The 13,309-nt window shown below is 42.4% G+C and overlaps 1 protein-coding gene across 4 annotated transcripts in view; it reads right to left on the reverse strand.

Annotated features, from left to right (window-relative positions):
- The window catches only part of LOC138763028 (guanine nucleotide-binding protein G(i) subunit alpha-2), a 275,105-nt gene that overhangs the window by 116,713 nt on the left and 145,083 nt on the right, over positions 1-13,309 (reverse strand). The gene's annotated exons all lie outside the window — the stretch shown is intronic.

Below are 13,309 nucleotides of genomic sequence, written 5' to 3' on the forward strand. Positions count from 1 at the left end.
CATTACCATTTACTCACAAAACGATTGGGAAATTGAATTTTTTGTTAATTCCAGATTTTTCAGTTGTTAGTTGATGCCCAACAGAATTAAGTCAAATTTACTGTCATTTGATTGTACAAGTACAACCCGACGAAACCGTGTTCTCTGATCCTCGGAAATATGCAGACACACAACCAGACTTAACACACAAACAGACAAATGATAAGTACGCAGGACAAGTATTTTCTCTATTGAAATAATTAAATAAATATTGTTTTGTGCGAATGAGAGTCTTGGACGCTCAGTGTGAGCAATTCCCTGGGTCGTTCAGCATCTCACTGCCCGTGGGATGAAGCTCTTCCTCAGCCTGGTGGAGCTGGCTCTGATACTCCTGAGTGATCTCGAACCACATAAGAAACACAAAAATGTTTAATTCTGATTAAGAGTGCACACCCAGAATTTTGACTTGTTTTGCACTTTTGAAGGTTGGCCAGAGTAATTGTGTTTATATTACGTTGTTTCCGGCATTTTACTCTCATTTTGTAAGCAGCCCTTTTAATTAAAAGTACATCTGACTTTACAACGACAACTCTCCTTAATAATAATTATGTCGAGCTTACTTTTCTTGATAATTATGCAAAATGTCACTTCTGCCAGTTTAAATCAGTACAGATTTCTTCAAAACATTTTTCAAGTTCTGAAACTTAACACTAATTTTGATTGCACTAATTTTAATTTTGACCCATTGTTCTGCAAAAGGTTCTCAAGAGAAATTCAGCAGGTATCACAAGCAGAATTGACTGTTATTTTACACAGGGTAGAAGTATTTCCAAATTCAATATAGGAATAGGGAACCTAAATAAATCTCATCTTTAAATTTTGACCGACAACATGGTTACAGGCCCTTTTGGCCCATGAGCCTGTGCCGCCCAATTACTCCCAAATGACCTACAATCCCTGGCATATTTTGAACGATGGGAGGAAACCTGAACCCCCAGAGAAAACCCAAGCAGTCAAGGGGAGAATGTACAACCCGGGCCCAAGTCGTGGGCACTGTAACAGCATGGCACTAACCGCTACACCAAGCATGCCATCCACAATAATAACAGAATGAGAGGAAAATAAAACTTCATTCTTTTTTCAGTCTTGTTCCTTCTCTGGGAATGTTGTTAATCTATGAAGCATTTCTAATTTTCAGAAACTTACCATGAATTACCAAAGGCATAGAACCTTTGCTGTTCTGAGTAACACATTATAGTTATGTTTTTGGGAGATAAATTAGGGCAGGTTTTTTAGTGTAGGTCACATACAAACACTTTAAAACAGATCTTATTTAAAATACTGGAGCTCTGCTCATGCTAGACAGGTCAGCTCCAAGAGCCTTTGCAAAAGCTTTGGAGAATGACCAAGAGACTTCACTAATGGATTTTTGTATACAAAAAGGCAACAGATGAAAGAACTCGTCGGAGCTGCAGGTCGTCTGGAGTGGAACTTGCTGTTCTAAGAGGGTCAGGTGGTTTTTCAAGCAGAGGGAGTAGAACAGGCTCCTCTGAGAGATAGACAGAATAGAGTTCTACAGTCAGCAGCAGCTGGGTTTGGAACAGAACAGGACAAGCTGGAAAGCTTGTCGAAAAAACCCATTTGGTTGTGAGTGCTTCGTTCAGCATGGTCAAAGCCCTTGTTGTTCATGCAAGAGGAGAGGACTGGCTGCTTCACTTGAAATAAAAGAAACAAAAAGGAACTCCGTGGTGACCTGAAAGAAAGAGGTTATCATCTGGAAAACCCTGATGGAGCAAGTTTCTTTGGCAAGACACTGAAGTGGCTGGTTACAAGGAATCAGTTGTAGGTGTCCAGAGAACAACAAATCTCTCTCTGAAAACCGACAAGAACCTTCCTGAGTGGTAACCACTTACCTTTCAAGCATCAAAGCCTGGTGAAATCCATAAATGTTAAATTCTATGCACAGTACATGAATTGCATGCGACCAGTAAACTTGGAGGACTAAGAAGTGAGATTGGACTGTGAATCAAATAACTTTTCTGAATTTGTAATACACATTACATACATGTGTGCTTAGAATTAGAAGGGGGTTAAGTTAACTTAATAGTAATAAGTTAAAGTTTGATCCTGTTTTCATATTTAAAGATAATTAAAAGCAACTTTTGTTTAAGTAACCATTTGTCTTGGTGAATATCTTTGCTGCTAGGTTTTGGGGTCCTCTGGGCTCATAACATCTGAAATAACACAAATGAATTTGAATCTAAGAAGCACTCCAATCCTAAATAGGAAGTAAATAAATGGTAGGAAAAATACACAAAATGCCACCAAATTGTTTAAGGAGCCTGCATTCAGCATGGGAATTTGCCGATTTTGGAAGCTTCTGAACAAGTTTTGACCAAATGCACCAACTTTTATGAAATCACTTTACTTTTCAATCATTATGTGCGGAAAATGATTTAAGGGCGATTTAATCAAATACAATCCTCCCAAACATCCTTGCAGTTTAATAAAGCTTATTGCAATAAGCCAGCCAAACTTCAAGTTTGGTCAATTTCTGCTATAATTGTAGATGCAGTCAAGCGAAATAGAAGTGATAAATGACATGGGTTATCCAAAATTGCACAGCTCATGGGTATGCTTGAACAGAAGTAGTGTGTGGGTCAAAGGGCAAGATCATGCTTGGAGAGTAGTTGGCGAAGTACAAGAGATGCTGAAATTCAAAAGCTGAGGTGCGAAGTTCAAAGCAAGGATTTTAACTTCCATAAAATGCTGTTTAAGCCAGAGCTTGAACCTGCTGTTTAATTCTAGTTGTAACACTTAAAGGATTTGAAGATTCTGGAGGTAATGATTTGCCACATTCTCACACCACAGGTGTCGGCGATTCAGTTCATTGTCTATACTAGTCACAGAGTTATCCCACTTCCCCATTTTGTTCCCCTCATTTATGCCTGTGAAAACCCGGATTCCCACCCATCTCCATTCGAGATAGTTAACTGCCTTACTTTGTGAATAATGAATTTTATATGGAAAAATGAGGGGTGCCACCTCATTTCAGGTACATATCCCACTATCAATCAAGTACAAGGGTTAGAAAACCACTCCCAGTAGAATTTTATTCCTGTCTTTTCAATCAACATGATAGGACCTACAGTGAATAGGATCAAACCAAGGTCATCCATCAGAATGGATGCACCAGAATCAACTGCAGTGCCAATGTGTTGAGCTGCTGTCCAAGGTCAGATTGAAGAAGCTGAAGTTTCCAGAATTTGATATTTAAATTCATGGAGGGCTTAGAAACAGCAGATTGAGCAGGAGGGTCGAATCAAATTAACAGAGAATGAAGTTGATTGACAAAAGAATCAAAGCAGACAAGAAAAAAATAAATTATATATTCTTTCTTTGGCTTGGTTTCGCGGACGAAGATTTAGGGAGGGGGTAAATGTCCAAGTCAGCTGCAGGCTCGATTGTGGCTGACAAGTCCGATGTGGGACAGGCAGACACGGTTGCAGGGGAAAATTGGTTGGTTGGGGTTGGGTGTTGGGTTTTTCCTCCTTTGTCTTTTGTCAGTGAGGTGGGCTCTGCGGTCTTCTTCAAAGGAGGTTGCTGCCCGCCGAACTGTGAGGCGCCAAGATGCACGGTTTGAGGCGATATCAGCCCACTGGCAGTGGTCAATGTGGCAGGCACCAAGAGATTTCTTTAGGCAGTCTTTGTACCTCTTTGGTGCAACCTCTGTCACGGTGACCATTGGAGAGCTCGCCATATAACACGATCTTCGGAAGGCGATGGTCCTCCATTCTGGAGACGTGACCCACCCAGCGCAGCTGGATCTTCAGCAGCGTGGACTTGATGCTGTCGGCATCTGCCATCTCGAGTACTTCGATGTTAGGGATGAAGTCGCTCCAATGAATGTTGAGGATGGAGCGGAGACAACGCTGGTGGAAGCGTTCTAGGAGCCGTAGGTGATGCCGGTAGAGGACCCATGATTCGGAGCCGAACAGGAGTGTGGGTATGACAACGGCTCTGTATACGCTTATCTTTGTGAGGTTTTTCAGTTGGTTGTTTTTCCAGACTCTTTTGTGTAGTCTTCCAAAGGCACTATTTGCCTTGGCGAGTCTGTTGTCTATCTCGTTGTCGATCCTTGCATCTGATGAAATGGTGCAGCCGAGATAGGTAAACTGGTTGACCGTTTTGAGTTTTGTGTGCCCGATGGAGATGTGGGGGGGCTGGTAGTCATGGTGGGGAGCTGGCTGATGGAGGACCTCCGTTTTCTTCAGGCTGACTTCCAGGCCAAACATTTTGGCAGTTTCCGCAAAACAGGACGTCAAGCGCTGAAGAGCTGACTCTGAATGGGCAACTAAAGCGGCATCGTCTGCAAAGAGTAGTTCACGGACAAGTTTCTCTTGTGTCTTGGTGTGAGCTTGCAGGCTTGCAGAGACTGCCATCCGTGCGGTACCGGATGTAAACAGCGTCTTCATTGTTGAGGTCTTTCATGGTTTGGTTCAGCATCATGCTGAAGAAGATTGAAAAGAGGGTTGGTGCGAGAACACAGCCTTGCTTCATGCCATTTTTTAATGGAGAAGGGTTCAGAGAGCTCATTACTGTATCTGACCCGACCTTGTTGGTTTTCATGCCATTGGATAACCATGTTGAGGAACTTTGGGGGGCATCCGATGCGCTCTAGTATTTGCCAAAGCCCTTTCCTGCTCACGGTGTCGAAGGCTTTGGTGAGGTCAACAAAGGTGATGTAGAGTCCTTTGTTTTGTTCTCTGCACTTTTCTTGGAGCTGTCTGAGGGCAAAGACCATGTCAGTAGTTCCTCTGTTTGCGCGAAAGCCTCATTGTGATTCTGGGAGAATATTCTCGGCGACACTAGGTATTATTCCATTTAGGAGAATCCTAGCGAAGATTTTGCCTGCAATGGAGAGCAGCGTGATTCCCCTGTAGTTTGAGCAGTCTGATTTCTCGCCTTTGTTTTTGTAAAGGGTGATGATGATGGCATCACGAAGGTCCTGAGGCAGTTTTCCTTGGTCCCAACAAAGCTTGAAAAACTCATGCAGTTTGACATGCAGAGTTATATATATATATATATATATAGTGTGGTGAGAATTTCTCTGCCAATAATAGCAGATTGGGGCAGATTCAATAGTTGTACTCCGAAAGGAGCTGGATGATAAGCTTAAAGAATATACAGGGCTATGGAAGAAGGACTAGTTGACTATTCTTATACAGTGCTGGTATGATTCAAGAAAGTTAACTTATTTTTAAAACACACCCAAAAAGTACTGTACTTTGAAAACACAACTTAATTCCTTTGATTTGGCTGCCAGAGAACCAAGACAGTCGACCTCATAGCTTCTAGCTTGCAGCACACAAAGAGAAGTTGTTCAGAGATCAGGGAGCATCTACAGAGATAAAAAAATAGCATACCTTTCAGGTTGATGAGATGATCAGAACTTGTCCTGAGCTCAACTTCGCATTTCCTGATTTGATTTCTGACTTCAAGCATTAGCAGAATTTTATTTTTTTTTATTAGTCAAGAAATTGCTCAACCAATAGTTTAATGAGCTTGAACACAAGACTACAGGCTTTAGAATTTGTAGTAATACACAGATTGTAGTAAAAACACACAGAAATGCTAGAGAAACTCAGCTGGTCTCACAGCATCCATAGAAGATAAAGGTAAAGAACCCCTTCAAGGTACAGTACCACTCTGATTATGCAAAATCAGCTTCTCTGAAATCCTCATTTATCTTAAATTTTTTTCGGAGCTGAACTGACCTCGCAGGTTGAAAAAAATTCACTCGATATGAAATTAGAACAATTGTCCTAATTTCAGGCAACACCCTCCCCTCTCTCTTTCCATTTCTTCTTTACCTTTCCCTATTGACTTTTCTCTCCAACTCTCCCTCCCTCTCAAACTACTTGCCACTGTCTCCCAGCCGCAAGCAGTCAGAAGAATCCCTTGTCCTGGCATCTTCAAGGAGAGTGGCTGCCTGGGTAAGAGTGGGACCTCGGGCTGCCGGCAGGAGTGGGGATGTTGGGTTCAGTGGTGTTCCCTCCTCTACCCCTATCTTCCCTCTACCTCCCCTCTTCTGAACACTGGAACTAGCTCCCGATGCTGATTCTGAACCATCCCCTCGGACTTCTACTGCCCACGCATACCAGGCTCTCTGATGTGAGTGTGTGGTAGGCCTTAGGGAGGAATCAGAGTCAGGACTTGGGTGACGGGAGCTCTGGTGGCCAGGGAGACTGGAGACTGCAGACTCGTCATTGAGTGTTCCACCGGCCTGGGAAGCCTCCCCGGGAATCAGCGATCACGTCAATGATTGGCGGTGGGTTTGCGTCAGTGATTGGCAGTGGGTTCATGTCAGTGATTAGATGCACCCTGCATTTTCTTGGTGAGAATTAAACATTTTAATGCTGAAAAAGCCTTCCCTTGTTGTTTAAACATTGATACAAGCAATTTGCTGTTGCAGATTTTTTTAAAAAAAGATCAATTCTCTGAAAAAAAAGTTTATCCGACATAAGCTCAGTTCCGACTATTTCGGATAATCTGAGTTGTACTGTATAATGTAAACAAACAATAGGAAGGCATCAGAATAAAGACTGACAGGGACCAACAAAATGTGTTAATTGAATATAAGAGGCGAGAATTGATTGTGGCTTGGTGAAAGGAGACAGAGGCAAAGGTCATTTCAGGTGATCCCTCTGCCTTGAAGCTGGTGACAGGAGCGGTTTGAAAACTACGAACTTACCTTTCAGGCGGCAGCCCTAACAGGCAGCTTCAGCATCCCATTCATATCCAGAGGCACCTCGTAGCACCCTCTGGATCTGATAGAAGCAGGGAGACTGCTACCACAGTACCACCCATCATAAATATGTGGCATAGCAATAGCCATCTTCCCAACCCATAATCCCCCACACAGGTGAAACAGCTCTGTATTTCCCAGAACAGTTCCAGCTGCGTGGGGGATTATGGGTAGGGAAGACCACCATTGCAATGCCACATTTTGAGCTGCAAAAAGCAGCCCCGAAAACCAAAGCACCCAGTAAAGTGCCAGAATGGCCAGACAAGTTGTCACAGCCCACACTGGCCGCCCCTTCCCCCTAAGACCCTGACGTCACCCCTGCCCCAACGGCCTCCGCTGACCTCCCCTCCCTAGTGGGGCGGGTACTGTTAGGTAGCGGAGCAGGGGGCTGTCAGGTAACGGGAAGTTGGGTTGTGGGCTGATGGAGTCATTAGTCTACCCCTAAACAGCTGCTTAGCACGGCTGTACATTCAGATGAGTCAGAAGAGTGCAGTACTCCACCAATTATCCCTCTCTGAGGAGGGCTGGCAATGGCGCCTTGGAGGCGCTCTCAGCGTATTAATTATTTAGCTGCAAGAGGGTACAATCTTCGCCTTTACATAAGGGCTGTTTGGTCCACCTGAAAGGGCTGAGGTACAGAGACACAGACAGACAGAGAGACACACAGACATACAGAGAGAGTGGATGCTCACATTAGAGAAAAGGTGACGGGTGGGGGCTTTGGTTAATGGAAACCGGACAAGTCGATATTAATGCCATCCAGCTGGAAGGTGCCCAGACAGATGAAGTGTTATTCCTCAAATTTGCTGAGTTCTCCAAACATGATCTAACTGTTCACTGATTTACATAATTGACTTGCGTGTCAATTCAACACAATTGATCAAACTTGAACAAGTTGTTGAATTGATCATTATAGAATAGGCTTGGATGAAATATTTACGAGAAGTTCCCCACAAGGTACGTGGCACTTGACACTAGAAACAAAGGGCAATATGCAATCCATTGGCAGCACTGAAACGGAAGAGGACGAAGCTGTTAGAAACTGGAGTTTCCCAGTTCGAACGCATTTAGTTTTCAATCCATGGCAGAGATATTAATTAAAGTCAATGCAAAAATAAAATATCGCAGAAGCTGAAAATCCAAAATATTGCAGAAAATGCTGGAGATTCTCAGCTCTGGAAACATCTGTGGAGAGAAGGTTTGATGAAAGGTCAAACTAAAATGTTATTGATGTTTTTCTCTCCAAGATCGTTGGTTGGTTGATAATTATTCAGTATTTCCAGCATCTATCTTTTATTTCACAAAACCAAATCGAAAAGAAATGAAAGCAATGCAAATCACAATTGTAAATTGCAACTGATATACTGGCTTTACACACACTTTTGGGCTCCTCCCTCAACATCAGTATCCTGGTCTTGTAGGCAGTGCAGAGAGATTCACTGGATTTATTCCTCGAATCAGAGGGCAGCTGCATTTTCTTCAAGATGAAGCGTCTCAAACAAAGAAACCTAATCTAATGAGAACATAGAACATTACAGCACAGCCCCTTCAGCTCACAATGTTGTGATGACCCATATATAAAACAAAAAATCTAAACTCCCTATCTCAGAACGTTTTTCTTTTCATCCATGTACCCTGTCTGTCTCTTAAATCCCCCAATTATTCCTCCCTTCACTTGGTACAGATGTCGTCTGGTGTTTGCTACTCCTGCCCTGTGAAAAAAGGTGATGACTGTCTACCTTATCAATGACTCTCATGATCTTGTAAGTCACCTCTCATCCTTCTTCACTCCTAAGAGAAAAGCCCTAGCTCATCCTTCATCATAAGGCACATTTCCCAATCCAGGCAACATCTCCTCTGGATTCTCTCCATAGCTTCCACAAACTTTCCTGTAAAAAGATGACCAGAAATGAACAAAATATTTCATGTGTGGTCTCAGAGATTTGTCAAGCTGCAACATTACCTCCCAACTCCTGAGCCCAATCCCCTGATTAATGAAGCACAACATACCATAGGCCTTCTATCAACCTGTGCAGCAACCTTTTTGGACTACAGTGCACCCCCCCCCCACCAACCTCACCCCCCGTTCTTTCCACACTATTAAGTATCCCACCATTAACAATGTACTATGCCTTCGAGATTGAACGACCAAAATGTTTCCACCACACACTTATCTGGATGGAACACCATCTGCTACTTTACAACTCTGCATCCTGTCTCTATCCTGTTGTGACCTAGACAGCCTTCAATACTTCCAAAACACCTCCATCTGCACCATAACAATTGCAAACCATCCTTCCACTTCTTTGTCCAGGTCGTTTATAAATATCACAAAGAGCAAGAGTCTCAGAACAGATCCCTATGGAACTCCACCAATCAGTCGCTGACCTCCAAGCAGAATATTGTTTATCCACGACTACGCTCTGCCTTCCACAGGAAGACCAATTCTGCATCCACCAAGTCAAGGTTCTATAGATCTCATGCCACGTGACTTTCTAAACTAGTTTTCCATGGGAGTACCTTGTCAAATACTTTACTAAAATCCACATAGACCATATCTTCTGCCCAACCTTTATTAAGACAAGAAGTGGGATGTGTAAAATATCTGCATCAGAGGTTCTGAATAGTTGGAATTTATTATTTTAAAGGAAGGATAAGAGTTTAAGCTACTTAGCATGTTCAAGACAAAGATTTCAGTGGAGTGGCTCTGAAGGGGGAAATGAAATTGCAATGGCTTTAACAAATGCTCTACAGGAATGAAGGGCCTCAAAGACCATTTTCCTACGTTTTGGACAGGAAAACTCTTTGTAGAAGCACATAAGCAATTAGCAGATGTGAAAAGTAAAAGTGAAAAAGTTACTGAAACTAAATCCCAACACAGGGCAAGTGGAGTCATTCAAATTAGCAGAAGGCAGCTTAAGAACCTACATCCATGATGCTTCATGCAAAATGACTGAGGGTTGGATTTCTGAATAGATATGAATTTATAGACTTTATTGCATGTGCAAAGAAGATCAAGAGCTGAAGGATCAACTTTCACCACAATCATCTTGCAAAGTCCTGTGTCAATGCCAATGAAGGCTGGAGGAACTTTAACACAAGAGTAAAGTGGTAATTGATATTGTTTGCAATTCTGCAGATCAATCTAATCTGTATGGTTGTAGTCCTCCTCAACATGATAGATGCCAGTCTTCTGCCAACTTGAATCACTCCACACAAAGTCAAGGAACAGTTAAAAAAGCACTGCTTAAGGAGATGGGCCCTGACAACATCTGGCAATGGTACTGAGAACATTTCCTACTCCAAAACTTGCTTCACTTTTGGTTAAGTTGTTCCAATGCTGCAATATCAAGTCAAATTTATTGTCATCTGATGTACAAGTACAACCTGACGAAACAGCATCCTCCAGTCCCCAGTGCAAAATACTCAGGCACACAACCAGACATAACAAACAAACAGACAAATAATATATATGCAGGACAAGTATTTCATCTATACAAATAAATAAATATCATTTTGACATTTGAGATTTTCGGATGTTTAGTGTGAGTAGTTCCTTTGATTCTCCAGCTGTGTGCAGGATAGAAGGGGGTCCTCAATGATTTTGCACACCCTCTTCAGACAACATTCCAGTAGATCATGTCAATTGTGGGGGTGGGGGGGGTGGGGGGGGGGGGGAGTGGTAGAAGACTCCATGAAATCCTCATCCCCTCTGGTTAAGGGAGAGAGGAGACAATGATGGGAGGAAGATTCTTTTTAAGAGACCAGATGCCGATTTAACTTATCAATTATTTTGGGGAAAATATGAACATATTCCATTTCAAATTGTACGACTCAACAGCACAGAGATAATGGTTCAAGCCATAAAACTTTGTTCCAAGGTGCTAATGCTAAACCAGAATTGCTCGATTCCTTTTGCTTTCCCCTCTCCTCCCACCACCCCCCATTAATTTGTCCACACCAAACCAGCTTTCCCCAGATGGCCAATCCTAACTTTTTTGTTTTTACCAAAGTACTGTCCAAATAGGACCAATTTCACACTGCAACCAAATAGATATGTCATATTTTGAACATCTGACTACTGTTTCTTTGTATGCAGTTATGTATCAGTTGGTTAAGATTAATAAACTCAGAAGAAATCTTCGTCACTCAGACAAATTAACTTGAACGACTAAAGGACTGCTAAGGTTTTTAGGCAATGAAGTGCCAAAGTTTAATTATCAGTTAAATTCTGCAATCACAAATCTTATTTTCAGAAATTTCAACTTTTAAATGAGATACAGCAATAGTCAATTATACTTGATAATTGGGCGTCCTTCAACAGAATTCATTTTTACACCTATAACATTGTTCTCATTAAAATTGACGGTCAGTTCAATTCCAACTAATATTAGGCATCAACTTGCATTAATGCTCTGCCAGAGCACTTATGTGAACAAGAAAAGACAGAAAAATACTCTTGCATACTACTTGTGAAATAGGTACATATTCACAAAATCTCAAGGGATTGGGAGGTGAAAAAATTCAAAATAAAACACAAAGAAAATTTATATATTCCAGTAAAGCACTTTCCTCTCATTTAAGCATCTTGTACAGGTTACAGAATAATAAGCTAGCAGTTTTTATTGTAATTTATCATTTAGGAACACAAAAGGAAAGAGCTAGGAGAGATGATTAAAAGATTGTACAAACAAAAATCAGAAATCAAGTAAGAAAATTTGACGTTTTTATTTATTGAGGGTTGGAGACTACGATAATATTGAGGTAATCTAATCCAGAGTCAATAAAAGCATAGATAAGGTCTTTCAGTTGTGTGCCGTTATAGTGGAAACTCTACAAGTATCAGGAAGTTAAAAGTATCTAGAGTTGTATAGAAATTGGACTCCAAGATTCAATTCTGGTCAGAACTCCAGAAGCTATGGAGTACAAAGCGGAAACTACAAGATAAAGCATTCAGGTATCTCTGGATTAAATTGATTTGCATTACTTGTCAAACAGCCTGTCAACACAAAATAGTGATGAGATCAGCAGTGGAGTGAGGACTTCCTATTCACCGCTGGATGCAGATACGATGTGAGTAAATGATGTCGTAGTTTTGGGAACAAACCACTTTCACAAGGAGATATGGAGAACTTGCATATTAAAAGAAAAATCTGTTCCTTTGGAAGTTTGTGGCTTCATTTGGATAGCTGAAGGAGGAACTGCAAAAGTGCAGCGAAGTCATGGAGGGCATCATTTCCTTTACCGGGGCAGTCTGCAAGTTACTGAGAAGAGCAGAAATGACATAAAATGAATCAAATTCTTTTTCTGTTTTGGGAGAGTTGGGGTGGGGGGGGGGGGGGGGCGTGCAGAGAGAAGCCAAGAGAGATGGGTGCTGATACCAAATCAAAAACCTGAAAAATAAGGAAGGTTAAAGACACCATGACACTGGAAATGGCAGATAGGTAGACAAGTTTTGAGGATGTAAAGTTGGCAATAATTCTGGAATGACCAAAGACTAATGTCTGACATTATTAGAGAACAACTAAATGTCACCAAATACAAGGCATGGAATTAATTTAAAGAATATTTATATCTAATTAAACTACACTCAAGTTATTTACACTTGCTGCCTTGTTTGATACAAATATCCAGATTTGTAAAATTGTGTTCATCATAAGGCTTTTTCAGGTGCATTCTACACTAAGAATGTGCCTGAAGAAGTAGAAGCGGCCCTTTAAATTGCTGTTCAGCTGGCAGCGTTGAAAGCGCAGCACTGGCCACCTGAAAGGACAGCTGCGCCAAGGCCAGGATGCGCATCTGAGCGCATTCCAGCTCCTGTCCCTTGGGCTGTCGAGTCAGGATGGCTGGCTGTCAGCTGGGACAGCCAGCACGGGACGTCCCCACACTGATCCCGCTGCCCCGCTCTTTCCCCACTCACGGAGCTGGAGAGGGTACAGGGTCTGGAGTGGCTGGCGGGGGAGCACGGGAGCCGGAGTGGCTGGCGGGGGAGCACGTGGGCCGGCGGGGGCCAGAGGGACCGGCGGGGGAGGAGGAGGCCGGAGCGGGAGAAGGGGGCACTTTTAGGTGGCTGCATTTGGCTGGCTGGGGAGGCCACTGTGCGGGGATTATCCCTCTTGGAGGAGGGTTACCAAGCTCGCCTTGCAGATGCCTCCTACACATTCATGTGGCCTTCTCACAGCCGCATTTTGCCAAAATAGGCGGCTTTACAAGCAGGGCAATTGGCCACCTGAAAGTGCCTAAAGACAAAACATCCAGCAAACACCCAATAGCAAATACTGGGTGATGGCATTTCAGAGATTTCATCTGCAGCAACCCATTTTTAGACCTAATGTGGTTTCTTCAATTTCATGCAAGATCGTCCTGAACTCCATTGTTGCATATACAGGTAGTCCTCGACTTATGACCGTAATTGGGGCCTAATGAGTGTTTGTAACTCGGATTTGCAAACAGGGTATTAAAGAAAGTTAATTTTTAAAAAAATTTCAACAAGTGAACCTTTAATGAAGAATCTCAGCATTT

The sequence above is a fragment of the Narcine bancroftii genome, chromosome 5 (genome assembly GCF_036971445.1).
Source record: "Narcine bancroftii isolate sNarBan1 chromosome 5, sNarBan1.hap1, whole genome shotgun sequence".
NCBI lineage: Eukaryota > Metazoa > Chordata > Chondrichthyes > Torpediniformes > Narcinidae > Narcine > Narcine bancroftii.